Source organism: Hypanus sabinus, chromosome 21 (assembly GCF_030144855.1).
Source record: "Hypanus sabinus isolate sHypSab1 chromosome 21, sHypSab1.hap1, whole genome shotgun sequence".
Classification (NCBI taxonomy): Eukaryota; Metazoa; Chordata; class Chondrichthyes; order Myliobatiformes; family Dasyatidae; genus Hypanus; species Hypanus sabinus.
This window is the reverse complement of record NC_082726.1, coordinates 20563787-20583921: the sequence shown is the minus strand read 5'-3', so window position 1 is coordinate 20583921 and position 20135 is coordinate 20563787. Positions and strand designations below refer to the sequence as shown.

The 20135-nt window shown below is 46.2% G+C and overlaps 1 long non-coding RNA gene across 1 annotated transcript; it reads right to left on the bottom strand.

Annotated features, from left to right (window-relative positions):
• Window positions 1-1637: 1637 nt before the first annotated feature.
• On the bottom strand, window positions 1638-8687 carry LOC132379209 (uncharacterized). Its single transcript, XR_009507331.1, has 3 exons — window positions 8517-8687; window positions 3559-6071; window positions 1638-3281 (listed from the first exon to the last, which is right to left on the bottom strand). It is a non-coding gene; the product is annotated as an uncharacterized LOC132379209 (long non-coding RNA).
• Window positions 8688-20135: the final 11448 nt, after the last annotated feature.

Below are 20135 nucleotides of genomic sequence, written 5' to 3'. Positions count from 1 at the left end.
CCAAAGTTTCAAAGGAAGTAGAGGCACTGGCACACCTCATTCAGAGACAATCAATGTGCTGGGCCCTGGGGTGATCCTTTGAGATGTTGACACCATGGAACCTGAAGTTCTTTACTCATTCCACAGCAGACCTTTCAATGAGAACTGTTCACCTGACTTCCCTTTCAAAGCCCACAACCAGTTTTTGGTCTTGATGATACTGAGCACATTGTTAGTTGTTATGACACCAGTCAATGACAGGTTCATTTTATTTTCAAAGTATGCATTTACAATACAACTCTGACCTTAGTCTTCTCCAGATAGCAAAGAAATACAGGAAGACCACGGGGTTGCTGTTGAAAGAAAATACATCACTACCTCCGTTCCTCCCCCCAGCACGAAAAGGAAAAGGAAGCAAAACTTGCAAATCCCCACCCCCCTCCCTCACAGAAAAAACCTGCGACAATAGCATCAAATCTCTGACTCCCTCCTCCGCAGAAAAAAACATGACATTAACTTCAGATCCCTGACTCACTTTGATCTGCACGGGTTATGGTCTCCCAGTGAGGAAGTCAAGGATCCCATTGAGGCCCAGGTCTTGGAATAAGATGATAATTTTTGAGGGAATGATCATGTTGAATGAACAACAGTCTGATGTGTGTGTTCCCTTTGTCTATGTGGTCCAGAGCAGAGAGGAGAGCCAGTGAGACAGCATCAGCTGTAGACCTATTGTAAATTTCACAGCTTCAGGTCCTTACTAAGCCAGCAGGTGATTCTGAGGCAGAAGGGGTGTAAGTGCTACAGGACTGTAGTTCTAGAGGCAGGTCACCCTGTTCATCTTGGGCACTGGTATAATCGTTGCCATCTTGAAGTAAATGGGAACATGAGAGCACAGTAACGAGGGGTTGAAGTTGTCCCTGATGTTCCCAAATCCCGAACAGCTGGCCAGCACAGGTCTAGAACTCGACCAGAAAGGCTTGATGCCTTCATCCTCTTGAAGGATGTTCTGACTTCAGCCTACAAGTTAGATAACACAGGGTCATGGTGTCTTGGAGGGATTGACTGGGTGTGTCATTATTCTCCCTCTTATAAAGCTGTTGGGCTCGTCAAAGCGTGAAGCACTGTTCAATTTCACTAGGTTGGAGCTGATGGCAAGTCATCACCACAGCTGTGAGCATCCGTTTGTATCTCCAACTTCATCCAGAATTGTTTCTTTGCTCTCACAATAGCCATTTAGATTTCCCACTTGTGCAGCTTCTCACCATAGGCTTTTAATGAGTTACCTATTACTGTGAATGCACCCTAACAGCAATATAACAATAGACAATAAGTACAGAAGTAGACCATTCAGCCCTTCAAGCCTGCACCGCCATTTTGAGATCATGGCTGATCATCTACTATCAATACCCGGTTCCTGCCTTGTCCCCATATCCCTTGATTCCCCTTTCCATAAGATACCTATCTAGCTCCTTCTTGAAAGCATCCAGAGAACTCCACAATGAAAAGGTAATTTCCATTCAATAAACATATCTAGGGTAAAATAAAAGATTGATTGTTCCTTCTAAGAAAAATGAAGGCAACTACTTATATGAATACTGATACAATCATGCAAGTTTACAGTTCACCAGGAAACAGTAACTCACGCCAGTATAAACTTAGATCAAAATTGTATTGACAAAAATTCTTATTAACGAACACAATGATTCTATATAATACAAAATAATGAAAGAGGCCCATCATATACAATATGAGTCTATATCGTGCTTTGGAGCTCATTGTTGCGTACTCCATCTAGATTGCTTCACTTCGTCTACTCGCAGAACGGAAACAGTTTTGCAATGAAGGACCTGCCCCAGGAAACAAATATTCACACAATGTCCAAGGAAAAAGGAGTTGAACATTTTGCAATGTTGTGTGCTAACTACCTAACTGAAAGTTATCTGCACTTTCCCCGTGAGGCTATTGTCTGAATGAGAATTTCTCCATCACAATATCTGTCCTTCTAAATGGGCTCCGAGGGCATTTCCCAATGTTCCTCTTCGATGTTAATTGTCAGTTTCCATTCTCCTTGTTCGAACCCACGCTCTCCAGAAAATGGATCCTCGTTCTTTTCCCGCACTCTCAAAGAGAAAAAATTGTTAACAAGACAATTCCTATTGGCTAGTTCAATAAGTCTAACTTAATCAGCTGAATTTTTATTTTAAACAGCAAAAATGAAATACTCAAGTTGTCTAATGTAATGAAAGTAACACCTATTGCATTCAGCAGCATAAATGTATTAATAAAATAACACAAGGTCTTAACAGGGTATTACACTTGGACTTCCTTTAGGTCTCTGGATTGTTAATCCTAAATCCCACAGAATGAGTCCTCAGTGCTCTAAGAACCTTCTGACTTGTCCAGGGCTTCTCAATGCGGAAGACTCAATATGTCCTGATGCAAGGTTTCAACCTGATATGTCGATGGTTCCTTCGCTCTCCCAGGTGTGGTTTCACCCGCTGAGTTCCTCCACCAGATTCCCTGTTACCACGTGGAACATGACCTTCCTTGTCAAGCCCCACTTAGTAAAAGGGAAATGTTTTTTCTCAAGTGCAGGGCTGAGGCTCGGTGCCAAGAACTATCTCATTTACCAATCTATCAAAGTCAATTGTTCTCGAGTCACTTTGCACTAACCAATGTTATGACCTGATAACATTAAACTGCATTGTTCATCTAATTATAGAACCATGCTAGTGAATTTAAATAATCCAAATTTCCACAAACACAACAGATGTCTTTGAGATTACTCTGCTAGATATTAAGTGGCACATCTCAGTTTACTGAGGGGTTGTACACAGCCTGTTCCACAACAGGCACTCTCTCATTACCACTATGAAGGATGCTCTTTGGACTGCCTTGAACTTGTTAGTCCTCCGGTGCAGTGAAATGTCTGAAAGGGAATGTTGCTGGCTGGCACATTGCAGGTCACAGAAGGACTCCTTGTTCTGGGCGCACACCTCGCATGCTGCACATGTTGTTGCACCTCTCTCTCCATTCCAGGCTGACAGTACCTTCTCTTGATGAACTCAAGGGTCCTGGCAAACCCTAGGTGAGCAGCCATTCTCGATACACAACCCAATTGAAGTATCTGAGACTGGACGGAACTTGGAACGAACAGCTGATCTAGAAGACCAATTCGTAGTAATCGTCCCGTTCGCTCGGGCCTTGTGGACAGGAGCGTTGACTTCCCAGTGAATTTGCGCTATCACTTCGGCTTGGTGCAAAATGGTGGTAGGCTGCTCCTCTTATTCGGGGTCATTGAACTGACAGGATAAAAGGTTTCGATAGTTATATTTAATGTATACAATATACATCCTGAAATTCTTTATCTTTGCAAACATCCACGTAAACAGGGGAGTGCCCCAAAGAATGAATGGCAGTTAAATGTTAGAACCCCAAAGCCCCTACCAGCTCCCCCCTCCCACGCATAAGCAGCCGCAAGCAATGACCCCCTCCCCACCAGCAAAAAAGTATTGGCGCCCCCCCCCACGAGCACTCAAGCACGTAGAAAAGCATCAATAGGACACAGACTTGCAGTACCTACTCATTCACCGGGTATTCGACACACCACCGGCTCTCTTCTCTCTAATAAAGGAAAGGCAACTGATTTCTGTTTTTGGGTTAGGACAAAATTAAAGCATTTAAAGAAAAGAGACCACCTGGCCTGCCTGGAATTCAGTCTCTTGGCCTCCTGAATATAAGCCAGGTTTCGGTGGTCTGTTCATACAATAAAAGGGTTCTCGGGCCACCTCGTCAGTGATACCATTCTTCCAAAGCCAACTTAACTGTGACCAGCTCCTTATTCGCGATGTCATAGGTTACCTCAGCCAGGGATAACTGCCTGGAGAAGAATGCACATGGGTGCAGCTTACTGCCAAAGGTGTCCATTGAAACAATATTGCACCCACTTCCAAGATGAAGGGAAGGTCCAGGTTAGTTGAAACCAAAATGGGAGCTGTTGTGAACTGCTGATTGAGTTCTCAAAAGCACCTCTGCTTCACTAGTCCAGACAGAAGTGTCCATGGATCTCTTAGTTAGTGCTGTCAGTGGAGCCACCCCTGAGCTGAAATTCCTTTTGCACTTACAGTAAAAGTCGGAAAATTTCAGCAATCATTGGACTTGTTGCATGTTGCATGGCACTGGCGGGGCTCTGTCTGCCTGGGTCTTAGATGAGTCCATCTTGAGATTGCTATTAAAGGTGATAAACCCAAAAATGGAATGGAAGTCATGTGAAATTCAGATTTCTTCAGCTTGTCATAAAGTCCATGGTCTAGAAACCTCTTTAAAATGTTCCTGATGTGTGTGACATGCTATTCAATGGCCTTGGAGAAGAATAGTATGCTATCCAAGTAGAAGAAGGCATATTTATAAAAAGATTCGTGGAGCACATCGCTTATAAAAGCCTAGGAAGCTGCTAGTGTCTGTGAGGCCGAAGGACATGACCTGGTATTCATAGCGCCCATTCAGGATGATGAATGCAGTTTTCCACTCATTGTTCTCCTTCAGACTGTACACATCCCACAGGTCTAGCTTCGTGACTCCTCTTCCCCTTGGAGAATCTCATAGGTAGTGTTCATGAATGGAAGGGGTTAACAAATCTTGGCTGTTATGTGATTCAACCCTCTGCAAGCGATGCATGACCGTGGGCTCCTGTCCTTTCTCTGTACGAATGTAAAGGGAGGGGGGTTTCCTCTTTTTCTTTGTTACTGCATATGTTAATCAAAACGGCTTCTTTGTTTTAGACAATAGACAATAGGTGCAGAAGTAGACCATTGAATGCTTCTTTGTTGCGAGAGAGTACTGGAAGCTTGTTTGAGTTAAAATTTACTGATAACGAGAATTGTATTCCTTTGTAAACCAAATGGGGATTAATGTTGTTCTTTCTTCTGAGTCTGTAAGCTATTGTTGACGGGCTTTTGGGGAGATCGGCACGAAGGGGAGAGAGAGAGAGGACGCAATGCTGTAAACTGGGCGAGGAACAGACCCCAAGCGGGGGTCCGAGGCCAGGAGGTACTCCGAGGAGGGGGGATGAAGCTAGATGTGCTTGGTTGACCACTTCGGATGGTCCTAAGCTGCGAGTCGAGGAGTTCGGAGGGGATCGAATGGTGGCCAGAAGACTTCAGTAATTGAGCTCCAACGGTTTTGCACGAAGTGGTTTGGACTTTGATAAGTTTGGCACCTTTTCTTTATTTTTTTCTTCATATATACTGTATCATTATTAATCACTTACTTATAGTAACCGTTATAAATTGTACTCATTTAATCGCATATGGTGTACTGTCTGTTTTTGGGCGAGGCGGGGACATCACACAGCATCCACACAGCTGATGACCCAGTTTGGCGGGGCCAAAGGCTGCTCCCCCTAGACGGGAACGAGCTGAGCGAGCCTGAGGTGACCCAGGGGGTTACACTGCCATTTTGATTACATACACAGTAGCAAAGAAAAAAAAAAGAAACCCCCTTTACATAATGAAGGCTACCTTTCTGCACTCTGAAGGGCACCAGTTCGAACACCAATGAGAATTGAGTGAGGAAGCTGTGGCAAGAACCCAGTTACCGTTGAATCTCTCCGGGGTCAGGTGGTGTGCTGGCTCCACAGAGCAACCGACAGCCTCACCTGAGCAACTCTGGCTGCCCCCTTGCGAAAGTTGGCCCACAGGGACTTGATAGTCACATATCTCCAGGCTGTGTCTCGAAAACCTCTCGCTGAGGCTGACTGCAGTGGACTAGAGACTCTGATACCGTGCTGAGCCTATGTCTGGCTCAATCGTACTGTGATGAGAGGCCTAGGCAAGAATGGCTGTGATGCACCATCAATAACTCTTGGAGACGTGAGGCAAGAGATAGGCTTTTATTAGCTGGAAGAGAGAGCACTATCAGCAGCAAGAGACCATCAGACAACATCCTGGAGACTGAGGGAGGAGCAGTGCCTCCAATCGCCTTTATACAGGGGTCTGTGGGAGGAGCCACAGGAGCAGTCAGCAGGGTGGGCGTGTCCAGACAGGTATATGTAGTTTACCACAGGCTGGACCCAAGTGCTGGAGTTTCTGAGGCTGGAAGTAAGACATGACATGAGATTGAAATGAGAACAGAATACTGAACTCTAGGCTACATTAAATTACACAAAAAAAAACAAAAGTTCAAAGTTCATAGTAAATTTACTATCAAAGCACATATAGAAACATAGAATCATAGAACACTACAGCACAATACTGGCCCTTCAGCCCTCCATGTTGTGCCAACCCATATAATCCTTAAAAAAAGTACTAAACCCACACTACCCCATAACACTCCATTTTTCTTTCATCCATGTGCCTGTCCAAGAGGCTCTTAAATACCCCTAATGTTTTAGCCTCCACCACCATCCCTGGCAAGTCATTCCAGGCACTCACAACCCTCTGTGTAAAAAACTTACCCCTGATGTCTCCCCTAAACTTGCCTCCCTTAATTTTGTACATATGCCCTCTGGTGTTTGCTATTGGTGCCCTGGGGTACAGGTACTGACTATCCACCCTATCTATGCCTCTCATAATCTTGTAGATCTCTATCAAGTCCCCTCTCATTCGTCTACGCTCCAAAGAGAAAAGTCCCAGCTCTGCTAACCTTAAATATGTCACCATATACAAGTTGAGATTCATCTTCTTGTGGGCATTCGCAGTAAATACAAGTAACACAATAGAATTAGTGAAAGAATCCGCCCCCCCCCCACTCCCCGATCCGACAGACAATAACCAATCTGCAACAGACAATAAACTGCAAATGCAAAATGAGAAAAAAACAAAATAATAATAAATAAGCAATAAATATCAATAAAATAAGTTGTAGAGTCCTTGAAAGTGAGTTTAGAGATTGTGAGAACCATTCAGTGATGGTGTGAATGAAGTTGAGTGAAGTTATCTTCTTTGGTTCAAGAGTCTGATAGTTGTGGGTCGTAACTACTACTGAACCTGGTTATTACAGAACACCACCCTGGTGCTTCCTACTCCCTCTCCTTTCCCTTCCCCATTTCTCAACCATAACTTCCCTCTCCCTGCCCCCTTCTCTCTCAGTCCACAATAGGAACCATAGCAGAATGAGGTTCATCATCACTCACATATGTCATGATATTTTTGCAGCAGTACGGTGCAAAACATAAAATTGCTACAGTACTATGCAGAAGTCTTTGGTACCCCAGTTACTGTGTGTGTGTGTGTGTGTGTGTGTGTGTGTGTGTGTGTGTGTGTGTGTGTGTGTGTGTGTGTGTGTGTGTGTGTGTGAGTGTGAGTGTGTGTGTGTGTGAGTTTATGATTTTTTGCACAGTACTATAGAAAGAAGCAGATTAGTGAGGACAGATATAGGTCCTTTATGGTCAGAAATGGAGAATTTATAGTTGGGTGCTCAATGAACTGGCAGAACAACGGAATGAAAACAGGTTGAAATGTTCTGGGTCAGCTCTGTGTTCTGGATCTGGCTTCATTAGTTTGCTGACAATGTATTAGCTTTTCATATTAGCAAAGTTTTTTCTGTACTAGTAAAATTTGACATGCCAAATAAAAACATGCTCTTACAGAATTTATGTAAGAAAATAATACAAAATTCAGAGAACTGAATGAATTTACAGCAATTTGATTTGGAAACTGACAGCGTAAGTATCTTTTATTAATATGGTTCACAACTGAAATGGCAAGCCTAGCATTTATGTAGATGTTTAGTGAAGGTGGTTGCTAAGTATCTGTATTTTCTGTAAAGCTGGCATTTCAACTGCACTTCCTCTTTCACAAAGGAACTTAACTGACTTCCCAGAAGTGGTAAAGGGTACCAGCGAGTTGGGGAAATAAAAGGGTTTGCAGTAGAGATAGTTAGGGAGAAATCAATAACACTGAAAGCGGATAAACTACCAAGGACTGATAATCTGTGCCATAGAGCAGTCAAAGAAGCATGCATGGAAATGGTTGATCAATTGGTTGTCATCTTATAAAAATTTGTTGAATATGGAATAGTTACTGTAAATTCAAGGGTACTAAATCAGACTAAGAGAAAAAGGAACTACAGTCCAGCTATTTGTCATGAGTAGGGCAAATCATAAAGGACGTGATTACTGGACACTCTGAAATTTTCAACAGATTACACAAAAACATGTACAGAAAGAGAAGGTATAAGAGATTCTGCAGCTGTTGGAAATCTTGAGAAGCTCACACACAAAAAGCTGAGGAACACAGCAAGTCAGGCCTCATCCGTGGAGGGGAATAAACAGTTGACGTTTCAAACCGAGGTCCTTGATTAGGTCCTTTTCAGGACAGTCCTGATGAAGGATCTCAGCCTGAAACATCAACTGTTTATCCCCTCCATAGATCCTGCCTGCTTGCTGATTTTCTTCATGTATTCTGTGTGGTACCTAAAGGGAAATCATATTAAACAAACTTAACTGAGATTTTTTCAGGAACTACTTGTTAAAATAGTTAAAGGAGAAACAATGAATGTGGTGTGTTTGGATTTTCAGAAAATCTTTAATAACATACCTCATGTACAAAATGAATCCTGTTGAATTGGTGCCAGTGCACTGTACTGATTGATTCACAGGCAGTAATTGAACATTAGGCACTTCCTCAGGCTGGGGTAGTTGACGTAGGTTGTGTTCGTCTCTGGTGGGGTTCTGCAGGGATCAGTGCTTAGTCCGCAGCTCTGCACAATTTCCGTCGATGATCTGAATGTGGCAACAAAGTGCAATATTTCTGAATTTACTGATGACAGGAAAGTGGGTGGGATTGTGAGTTCTGAAGAGACTTCCAGGCAATTCTGACAAATTTGCTTCATTACATAATGGTGCCCTTGATAGAGATGCTGCCTCACCGCCCCAGTGACCCGGCTCCAGTCCTGACTTCAGGTTACTGTCCTCTGCACTGAACTGAAGCTGAGGCCCAAGACTAACGGCCAACTGGACTGGCTGCAGTGTTGACTGGCTCCCCAGATGTGCACTCATTTTCATGAACTTCAGTTATTTGCCTGCTTTTGTTTGTACGAGTTAGTTTTATTTTCTGCTTATTGGGCGTTTCATGGGGTTTTTTTAATGGGTCTTATTGGGGTTGGTTGTTTTGGGACCCCTGTAAAGAGACGAATCTCAAGCTTATATAGAGTAGATAATCAATGTTCTTTAAACTTTGCTCTCTGTGTGGAGTTTGCATACCCTCAGTGTGTTACCTCCAGATTCCTTCCATATCCCAACAGACATGCAGATTGGTGGTTCAACTGGCCACCAGGAAAGTGATTGGTTGAATACCTCTCTGAGATTCTATGACTCTTCAGAGACTGGACAATTGAGCAGTGGATGCAGTGGAAGGTGGATAAAAATGAAGTTATCCACCTCAATCGGAAAAACAAGAAGATGGAGAACTACTGAATTCATGATGGACTGGAAAATGACATATGGCAGTAAAGTATTGGGTGTCCTTGATGTGAACATGCAGATGCAACTGGTAACGAGGAAGGAAATGATAAATTGGCCTTGGATTTGTGTACAGGAACCAGGATGTCATGCTGCAGGTATACAGAGTCTTGGTGAGGTCACATCTGGGTTATTGTGGGTCATGCTATCCCACACCCACCCTTTGGAAAGTCTGATCATCTGGCTGTACTTCTATTCCTGAGTATAGGCAGAGACTGAAGACTGTAGCACCAGCAGTGAGGACCAGAAAGGTATGGACAAGTCAGTGAACTGGACTGTATTCAGGGAGAACTAACTACATATCCGAATCAAAAGTCGTGGGTGAACCAGGAGGTTCATATTTTGCTGAGGGCTGGATCTGTGGCATTCAGGTCTGGTGACTTGGGTGTGGTGAACTACATATACCTGTCTGACACACCCCCCGCTGACTGCTCCTGTGGCTCCTCCCACAGACCCCGGTATAAAGGCGATTGGGGCCTGAGCCCTGCCTCTCAGTCTCCAGGATGTAGCATGGTGGTCAATTGCTGCTTGTTCTTTCTTCCAGTCAATAAAAGCCGATATCTCGCCTCACGTCTCAGAGAGTTATTGATGGTGCTTCACCAGGTCTGTACAATTAAACCAGGAACAACTTGCAGAGAGCTACCTCAAGAGCAGAGGTACAATTCCAAATGAAGTTGGAGGCGGAATCGAATGCACATCAACTCTGGCAGTGTTTGCAGGCTGTTACTTCCCACAAAGTGAAACCTAACATCATGAATGGCAGTAATGCTTCACTCCCAGATGAGCTCAACACCTTTTATGCCCACTTTGAAAGGGAGAATTAAACTACAGCGATGAGGATCCCTGCAGCAACCGGTGACCCTGTGACCTCTGTCTTGGAAGCTGATGTCAGGTTGTCTTTTAAGAGGGTGAACCCTCACAGGATGACAGGCCCCAGTGGAGGACCTGGTGTGGCTCTGACAGCCTGTGCCAACCAACTGCCTGGGGTGTTCAAAGATACTTTTAATCTCTCATTGCTGCAGTCAGAATTTCCCACCTGCTTCAAAAGGACAAGAATTATACCAATGCCCAATAAGAGCAGAGTGAGCTGCCTTAACGACTATCGCCCAGAAAGACTCACATCTACTGTGATGAAATGCTTTGAGAGGTTGGTTATGGCTAGAATTAACTCCTGCCTCAGCTAGGACCTGGACCCACTACAGTTTGCTCATGGTCACAATGGGCCTACGCGGATGTGATCTCATTGACTCTTCATGTGGCCCTTGACAATACAAATACCCATGTCAGGATGCCCTTTATTAACTACGGCTCATCATTTAACACAATCATTCCCAAGGTTCTGATTGAAAAGCTCCAGAACCTGGGCTCTGTACCTCCCTCTGCCATTAGATGCTAGACTTCCCGACGGGAAGACCACATTCTGAAGATCGGAATTAGCATCTCCGCTTCACTGACAACCAACACTGGTGCACCTCAGGGTGTCATAAGGGGGGCATTGGGAGCGGACCCAAATGCAAGACACAGACACTGAACTACCAGGAATAAGACTAGGCGTGAGAAGGAAGCAGGGGAAGAGAGGAAGAAAAGACGCTGGGCATGACACCGACCCTGGACGAGACAAGGACTCCGGGCCTGGGCTAGGACCTGACTAGGATAGGGAACCAGGACATGGAACTGGGAACTAGGAGCCTGGGCTTGGACTCTGAGCCAGAGACTGGACAAGGACCCAGAACCTGGGTCTTGACTCGGGCTCAGATCCCAGAACCCGGCGAGGACAAGACGTGGCTACAGGATGAGGAGAGGCACAGTGCTGGACATGAGACTCCTGGACATCAGATTTGTTTTTACAAGACTGTTTAATGTCCTTTTCACAGTTAATGGATAAATATGATATCTCTAATACACATTTTTTCAGATATTTACAGGTTAGGAATTTTTTACGTGATTTTTTACCGAATTACCCCTTGGCCTGCTCTTTAAATTTGGCTTATGCTATTTTTCAGTTTAAACCTTTTCAAAAACGATTAATAGCTATCATTTATAAACAGTTAATGAATGCTCGCATGTCGCCTAATGATAGGGTTCAACGTACCTGGGAAGTAGAACTTCAACATTCACTTTCAGATAATCAATGGAGTAAAATTTATTATTTAGTTAATAATTCATCTATCTGTGCACGCCATATCTTAATTCAGTTTAAGATAGTACACAGGGCTTATATGTCCAAAGATAAACTGACACATATTTTTCCTAATATAAGCCCTATTTGTGACAGATGTAACGCAGAAGTGGCTACTCTAACTCATATGTTTTGGTCATGTGTAAGTTTAAATTATTTTTGGAGGGATGTGTTTGGAATATTATCTAAAGTTATAGATGTGGATGTTCAACCTAATCCACTTACAGCAATTTTTGGGATTATTCCAGAGGAAGCAAGCAAAGTGTCTGCTTCTGCCCAGCATGTGATAGCCTTTCAACTTTACTGGCTAGAAGAGCTATTTTGCTACACTGGAAAGAATCTAACCCACCCACTGTTTTTTATTGCCTCTCCTCCATTATGTCATGTCTAAGCTTGGAGAAAATTAGAAGCCAGACATTTGATACATCCTTTAATTTTGAACAAGTCTGGTGACCCTTTATTCAGTATTTTCATATGATTTAATTTTTTTTTCTTCTTTATTCTCTTTGGGGAAAATCCTTATCCGTGAAGGTTCGGAGATGACTGGAAGGATTTTTTTTCCTCTTTTTAAAAAATTTTATCCTCAATTGAACTGCCCAATCTTACTTTTTCTTTCTTTTTTTCTTTCTTTTTTTTGTTTCAGTTAGTTAGTGGGGTTTTTTCCCTTTATCAAATTGAATTTCCAATCTTTTTTTTATGATTGCTATGAGGAGTTGTAGTTTTTTTTGACCATTGTATATATAGCAGTGTAATATTTTACCTATTTGATTTTGACATTATATACTTTCTGTTTTTATTATTGCTGTTTATATGTCTTTTATATTATCTGTTTGCAAAACTCCTCCTCTGATTTGTATATTCTTTATTTGAAAATGAATAAAAAGATTGAAAAATGAAATGAGACTCCTGGACGGGACAAAGGAACCTTAGCACAGAATGAGGGAATCCCAGCACCGGGCTGGGCAAGGTGCTCCTGGGCTAGATGAGGCACATGGACATGACAAAAACCCAGAGCCTTGGTCGAGGAAGAAACTACAGGACTGGACCTGAGACTCCTGGACAAGACAGCTCCAGCACAGGACAAGGAAATCCCAGCACTGGGCTGGGCAAGGTGCTCCTGGGCTGGACGAGGCACATGGACATGACAAAAACCCAGAGCCTTGGTCGAGGGAGAAACAGGAACATGGAACACCGAGCCAGGACCCCTCCTTGGGTACATGATGTAGGGCCGAGACACATTACACAGAACGCTGAACATGATGAGACAGTTCCCAATGCTAGGTAGCGGCAAAACGGCCGGACCTACCTAACTAGGGCATGGACACAGACAGACAGCTCCCAACAGGGTGAGGCTCCAGGCAGAGGCAGGGCGAGGCGAGGCTCCAGGCAGAGGCAGGGCGAGGCGAGGCTGCAGGCAGAGGTGAGGCGAGGCGAGGCTCCAGGCAGAGGCAGGGCGAGGAGAGGCTCCAGGCAGAGGCAGGGCGAGGCGAGGAAAGGCTTCAGGCAGAGGCAGGGCGAGGCGAGGCTCCAGGCAGAGACAGGGCGAGGCGAGGCTCCAGGCAGAGGCAGGGCGAGGAGAGGCTCCAGGCAGAGGCAGGGCGAGGCGAGGCTCCAGGCAGAGGCAGGGCGAGGCGAGGCTCCAGGCAGAGGCAGGGCGAGGAAAGGCTCCAGGCAGAGGCAGGGCGAGGCGAGGCTCCAGGCAGAGGCAGGGCGAGGCGAGGCTCCAGGCAGAGGCAGGGCGAGGAAAGGCTCCAGGCAGAGGCAGGGCAAGGCGAGGCTCCAGGCAGAGGCAGGGCGAGGAAAGGCTCCAGGCAGAGGCAGGGCAAGGCGAGGCTCCAGGCAGAGGCAGGGCGAGGCGAAGCTCCAGGCAGAGGCAGGGCGAGGCGAGGCTCCAGGCAGAGGCAGGGCGAGGCGAGGCTCCAGGCAGAGGCAGGGCGAGGCGAGGCTCCAGGCAGAGGCAGGGCGAGGAAAGGCTCCAGGCAGAGGCAGGGCGAGGCAAGGCTCCAGGCAGAGGCAGGGCGAGGCGAGGCTCCAGGCAGAGGCAGGGCGAGGAAAGGCTCCAGGCAGAGGCAGGGCGAGGAAAGGCTCCAGGCAGAGGCAGGGCAAGGCGAGGCTCCAGGCAGAGGCAGGGCGAGGAGAGGCTCCAGGCAGAGGCAGGGCAAGGCGAGGCTCCAGGCAGAGGCAGGGCGAGGCGAGGCTCCAGGCAGAGGCAGGGCGAGGCGAGGCTCCAGGCAGAGGCAGGGCGAGGAAAGGCTCCAGGCAGAGGCAGGGCGAGGCGAGGCTCCAGGCAGAGGCAGGGCGAGGCGAGGCTCCAGGCAGAGGCAGGGCGAGGAGAGGCTCCAGGCAGAGGCAGGGCGAGGAAAGGCTCCAGGCAGAGGCAGGGCGAGGCGAGGCTCCAGGCAGAGGCAGGGCGAGGAGAGGCTCCAGGCAGAGGCAGGGCGAGGAGAGGCTCCAGGCAGAGGCAGGGCGAGGAGAGGCTCCAGGCAGAGGCAGGGCGAGGCGAGGCTCCAGGCAGAGGCAGGGCGAGGCGAGGCTCCAGGCAGAGGCAGGGCGAGGAAAGGCTCCAGGCAGAGGCAGGGCGAGGCGAGGCTCCAGGCAGAGGCAGGGCGAGGAGAGGCTCCAGGCAGAGGCAGGGCGAGGAGAGGCTCCAGGCAGAGGCAGGGCGAGGAAAGGCTCCAGGCAGAGGCAGGGCGAGGCGAGGCTCCAGGCAGAGGCAGGGCGAGGAAAGGCTCCAGGCAGAGGCGAGGCGAGGTGAGGCTCCAGGCAGAGGCAGGGTGAGGCGAGGCTCCAGGCAGAGGCAGGGCGAGGCGAGGCTCCAGGCAGAGGCAGGGTGAGGCGAGGCTCCAGGCAGAGGCAGGGCTAGGCGAGGCTCCAGGCAGAGGCAGGGTGAGGCGAGGCTCCAGGCAGAGGCGAGGCGAGGCTTCAGGCAGAGGCAGGGCGAGGCGAGGCTCCAGGCAGAGGCAGGGCGAGGCGAGGCTCCAGGCAGAGGCAGGGCGAGGCGAGGCTCCAGGCAGAGGTGAGGCGAGGCTCCAGGCAGAGGCAGGGCAAGGTGAGGCTCCAGGTGGAAGGTGAAGGGAAGGGATACAGACAGGGGTTTGGACAGGAACAATTCTGCAGCCAGAGGCTGAATCCTGAAGCTATTTATGAGGCCAGCCCAAACAAGAATTCCATATACCATTCCATATCCCTCCATGTTCCCATCAAAATGTCTCTTAAAAGCCTCTAATGTATTTGCCACCATACCGAATCAGGCAGCACAGTCCAAGCATCCGTGCCTCTCTCAGTGAAAATCCTACCCCTCACATCCACCTTCAACCTACCCCCTGTCACCGTCTGGTACTAGACCTCTCCTTCCTGGGAAACTGATACTCTCTGTCCACTCTGTCTATGTCTTGTAAACGGCAATCAGAGCCAGGTTTAGTATCACCAGCATATGTTGTAAAATTTGTTAACTCAGCGGCAGCAGTACATTGTAATACATGATCAATATAGAAAAAAATCGATTACAGTAAGCATATATATGTATTTTAAATAGTTAAATTAAAAATCATACAAAAACAGAAATTTAAAAAAAATTGAGGTAGTGTTCATGGGTTCAATGTCCATTTAGGAATTGGACAAGAGAGGGGAAGAAGCTGTTCCTGAATTGCTGAGTGTATTCCTTCAGGCTGTGTACCTCCTTCCTGGTAGTAACAATGCGAAGAGGGTATGAACTGGGTAATAGGGGACCTTAATAATGGATGTTGCCTTTCTGAGGCAGCACTCCTTGAAGATGTCTTGGACACTACGGAGGTTAGTATCCATGATAGGGCTGCCTAATTTTACAACTTTCTGTAGCTTCTTTCAGTCCTATGCAGTAGCCCCCCCACCCCACACCAGACGGTGATGCAGCCTGTCAGAATACTTTCCACAGTACGTCAGTAGGAACTTTTGAGCGTTTTAGGTGACAAACCACATTTCTTCAAGCTCCTACTGAAGTATAGCTGTAGTCTTGCCTTCTTTATAGCTGCATCAATATGTTGGGACCAGGTTAGATCCTCGGAGATCTTGACACCCAGGAACTTGATATTGCTCACTCTTTCCACTTCTGATCCTTCTTTGAGGATTGGTTCGTGGCTCCTCGTCTTACCCTTCCTGAAGTCCACGATCAGCTCTTTGGTCTTACTGACTTTGTGTGCAAGGTTGTTGCTGTGACTCCACTCAGCTAGCTGGCTTATCTCACACCAGTACACTCTCTTGTCTCCACCTGAGATTCTGCCAACAATGCTTGTATCATAAGCAAATTTACAGATGGCACTTGAGCTATTCCTAGGCTCACAGTCATGGATATTGAGAGAGTAGAGCAGTGGGCTAAGCACACATCCCTGTGGAGCGTGTGGTAATTGTCAGTGAGGTGGAGATGTTATTACCAATCCTCACAGTTTGTGGTCTTCAGGTTAGGAAGCTGAGGATCCAATCACAGAGAGGGATATAGAGGCCCAGGTTCTGTAGCTTTTCGATCAGGACTGAAGGAATGATGATGTTAAATGCTGAGCTATAGTCGATGAACAGCATCCTGAGGTGTTTGTATTGTCCAGGTGATCTAAGGCCACGTGAAATGCCATTAAGATTGCATCTGCCGGAGACCTATTTGGTAGCAGGGAAATTGCAGTGGATCCAGGTCCTTCCTGAGGCAGATGTTGATTCTGGCGATGACACAGTTCTCAAAGCATTTCATGACCGTAGATCTGAGTTTTACTGGACTATAGTCATTAAGGCAGCTCACACTACTCTTCTTGGACACTGGTATAATAGTGTCCATTTGAAACAGGTGGGAACTTACGACACTAGCAATGACAGACAGATTGATAAGTTTTTGAACACACCCGCCGGTTGGTTGGCACAACTTTTCAAAGCCTTACCAGGTACTCCGTCAGGGCCTGCCACCTTGTGAAGGTTCACCCTCCTGAAAGACATCCTGACATTGGCCTCCGAGACAGAGACCACAGGGTCACCGGGTGCAACAGGGATCCTTGTACCTGGTGTTTTATTCTCCCTTTCAAAACGAGCATAAAAGACCTTGAGCTCGTCTGGTAGTGAATCATTGCTGCCATTCACAATGTTGGGTTTTGCTGTTAAGGAAGTGATGTCCTGCAAGCCCTGCCAAAGTTGACATGCATCCGATGTCACCTCCAACCTCTCTCGGAATTATTTCTTAGCCTTTGAAATAGTCCTCAGCAAGTCATACCTGGTTTTCCTGTACAGGCCTGGGTCACCAGTCTTAAATACCACAGACCCAGCCCACAGAAGACGATGAACCCCCTGGTTCATACATGGCTTGTGATTTGGAAATGTGCAGCAAGTTTTCATGGGTATACACTCATCCACAGAGGTTTTAATGGAGTCGGTAACAACTGAGGCATACTCATCCAGACTCAAAAATGAACACCTGAATACATTCCAATCCTTATTCAAAGCAGTCCTGTAATTGCTCCTGTGCTTCCCTTGTCCATACCTTCTTGGTCCTCACTACTGGTGCTGTAGCCTTCAGACTCTACTTATACTCAGGGAGTAGAAGTACAGATCAGATCTCTCCTCAGACTCCAACGCTCCAGAGAAAACAACCCAAGCCTCTTGTGATAGCACATGCCCTCTAAACCAGGTAGCATCCTGGTAAACCTCTTCTGCACCCTCTCCTAAGCCTCACATCCTTCGTATAGTGGGGGACCTGAACTGTGCACAATACTCCAGATGTGGCCTAAACAGAGTTCTATATTCTTGCAACAGAACCTCTTGACTTTTGAATTCAATGGGTCAACTAATAAGAGCAAATATTCCATAAGCCTTCTTAACCACCTTATTGATCTCTGTAGTCACTTCCATGGAACTATGAACTTGAACCCCAAGATCTCTCTGCACAGCAACACTGTTAAGGGTCTTGCCCTACCATTCTCCTATATACCTCCTTGCATTAGCCCTGCCAAGTTGCCACGCTTCACATTTATCTGGGTTAAACTTTATCTGCCATTTCTCTGCCCATATCTGCAACTGATCAATATCACTCTCTATTCTTTGCCGGTCTTCTACACTATCCACAACTCCACCAATCTTGGTATCGTTTGTAAATTTACTAATCCACCTATTTACAATTTTCATCCAGATCACAAACAGCAGAGGTCCCAGCACAGATCCCTGTGAAACTCCACTAATTATAGACCTCCAGCTCGAATAAGTCCCTTCAACCACTATCTTCTGTCTTCTATGTGCAAGCCAGTTCTGAACCAAACAGCCAATTCGCCTCTGATCCCATGCATCTTAATCTTCTGGATTAACCTCCTATGAGGGACTTCGTCAAATGCCTTACTAAAATCCATGTAGACAACATCCACTGCCCTATCCTCATCAATCTTTCTCATCATCTGGTCAGAAAAACAACCTGCCATACATAGAGCCATACTGGGTCTCACTAAATAGGCCATGGGTTTCCAAATGCTCCTAAATCCTATCCCTAAGAATTTTTCTCTAGCAATTACCTTACAACTGACATAAGACTCGCCTGTCTATAGTTCCCAGGATTTTCCTTTTCTCCCTTCTTAAATAGAGGTTCAACATTAGTCACTCACCAGTCCTCCGGGACCTCACCTGTGGCTAGAGAGGACACAAAGATACTGGTTAAAGGCCCAGAAAACTCTCCTCTTGCCTCCTTTAATTACTTGGGGTAAATCCCATCAGTTGGGGACGTGTCCACCTTGATACTCATTAGGAGGCCCAACACTTATCTCCTCCTTGACCTCTGAATGCCCTGAAGTATTCATACACTCAACACTCATCTCCTGGTCCTCCATATCCTTTTTCTTGGTAACTATTGAAGCAAAGTAGTCATTAAGTAATTCACTCGCATTCTCTGCATCAAAACAAATGTTCCCCTTCCCTTTATCCTTGAGTAATGCACCCTCTCCCGAGTTATCCTCTTGCTCCTGGTGTATGTTCAGAATGCCTTGGGAGTCACCTTGATCCTAATTGGCAAGGACTTGAATGGCCCTCCGGCTTTCCTGATTCCATTCTATAGTTAACCTCTGGCTTTGTTATACACCTCATGTACTTTGTTTGATCCTAACCTCTGTAGATCTAAATGCTTTTCCCTTTTCTTCTTGAATAAATTCATCACCCTTCTGGACATTCAATGTTCTCTTATCTTTCCCGCCCTATCTTTACCTTCTAACAGGAAAATACCTTTTCTATACTCTCTACAATTGATATTTAAGTATGTCTGATGCGGACTTGCCAGAGAAAAGATGTTCCCAATTAACTCTGTTTAGTTCCTGCCTCATGCTCTTGTAATTTGCCCTACTCTGATTTAAAGCTCTTCTGCAAGGACCATATCTACCCTTATCTATAGCTGTCCTGTAAGTTAAGGAGGTGTGGTTACTGTTCCCTAACTGTTCACACACTGAAGGCCAGGCTCATTATTTAACACCCGGTCCAGTACAGCCCCTCCTCTTGTTGGACCATCCACATATTGATTTAAGAAACCTTCCTCGATACACTTAACAAATTCTGCTCTACCTAAATCCACGTACCGTGAAAAGAAGCGGTCCCTTGCAGAACATCACTAGTCACTGACAGCCAATGAAAAAGGCCCCCTTTAGACCCACACTTTGCATTCTGCTAGTCGGCTAATCTTCTATCCGTGCTTGTATATTTTCTGCAATACCATGGGTTCTTGTCTTGTTAAGCAGCCTAATGTACACACTTCGTCAAAGGCCTTCTGAAGATCCATGTAAACAACATCCACTGACTCTTGTTTGTCTATCCTGATTGTTATTTCCTCAGAGTTTCAGGAGACTTGTCAGAAATAATTTCCCTAAAAGAACTGTGCTAATTTTGCCTTCAAGTACCAGAGGGTATGCACTTTAGGTGAGAGAAGTTAAGTTCAGATGGAGACTTGAGGGGCAAGTTTTTTTTACGCAGAGTGGTTGGTGCTTGGAATGCGCTGCCTGGGGAGGCAACAGAGGCAGATACCCTAGGGACATTTAAGAGGCACATCATAAATGTGAGGGGAATGAAAGAAAATGGGCGTTGTGTAGCCAGAAGGGATTAGATTAGTTGATCATTTGTAACTAATTTAAATGTTTTGGCTCAACATTGTGGGCCAAAGGGCCTGGATCTGTGCTGTTCAGAAACAGTTCTCTGTGTTCTCTATGTTTCTCTACGTGGAATGGACTCTCCTGATCAAATCTGAGAACAGCCATGACCCCACTAATTCTACCATCTAGAGGAACAAGTGCGGGAGGTCAAGGGGAACACCATCACCTTGCAGGTCCTCCCTTCGATTTGCACTCCATTCTGAATGTTTCAAAGTTTAAGTGCAGAGATTTGTGGACAGCCCAGTCCATCACGAAAACCAGCCACACCTGCATCGTCCCTGTCTACACTTCCTTTGCCTCAGGAAAGCAGCCAGCATAATCAAGGATGTCTCCCAGCCAGTCATTGTCTCCCCTCCCTCTTCTCATTGTTCCACCTCAGAGTACTCATGTT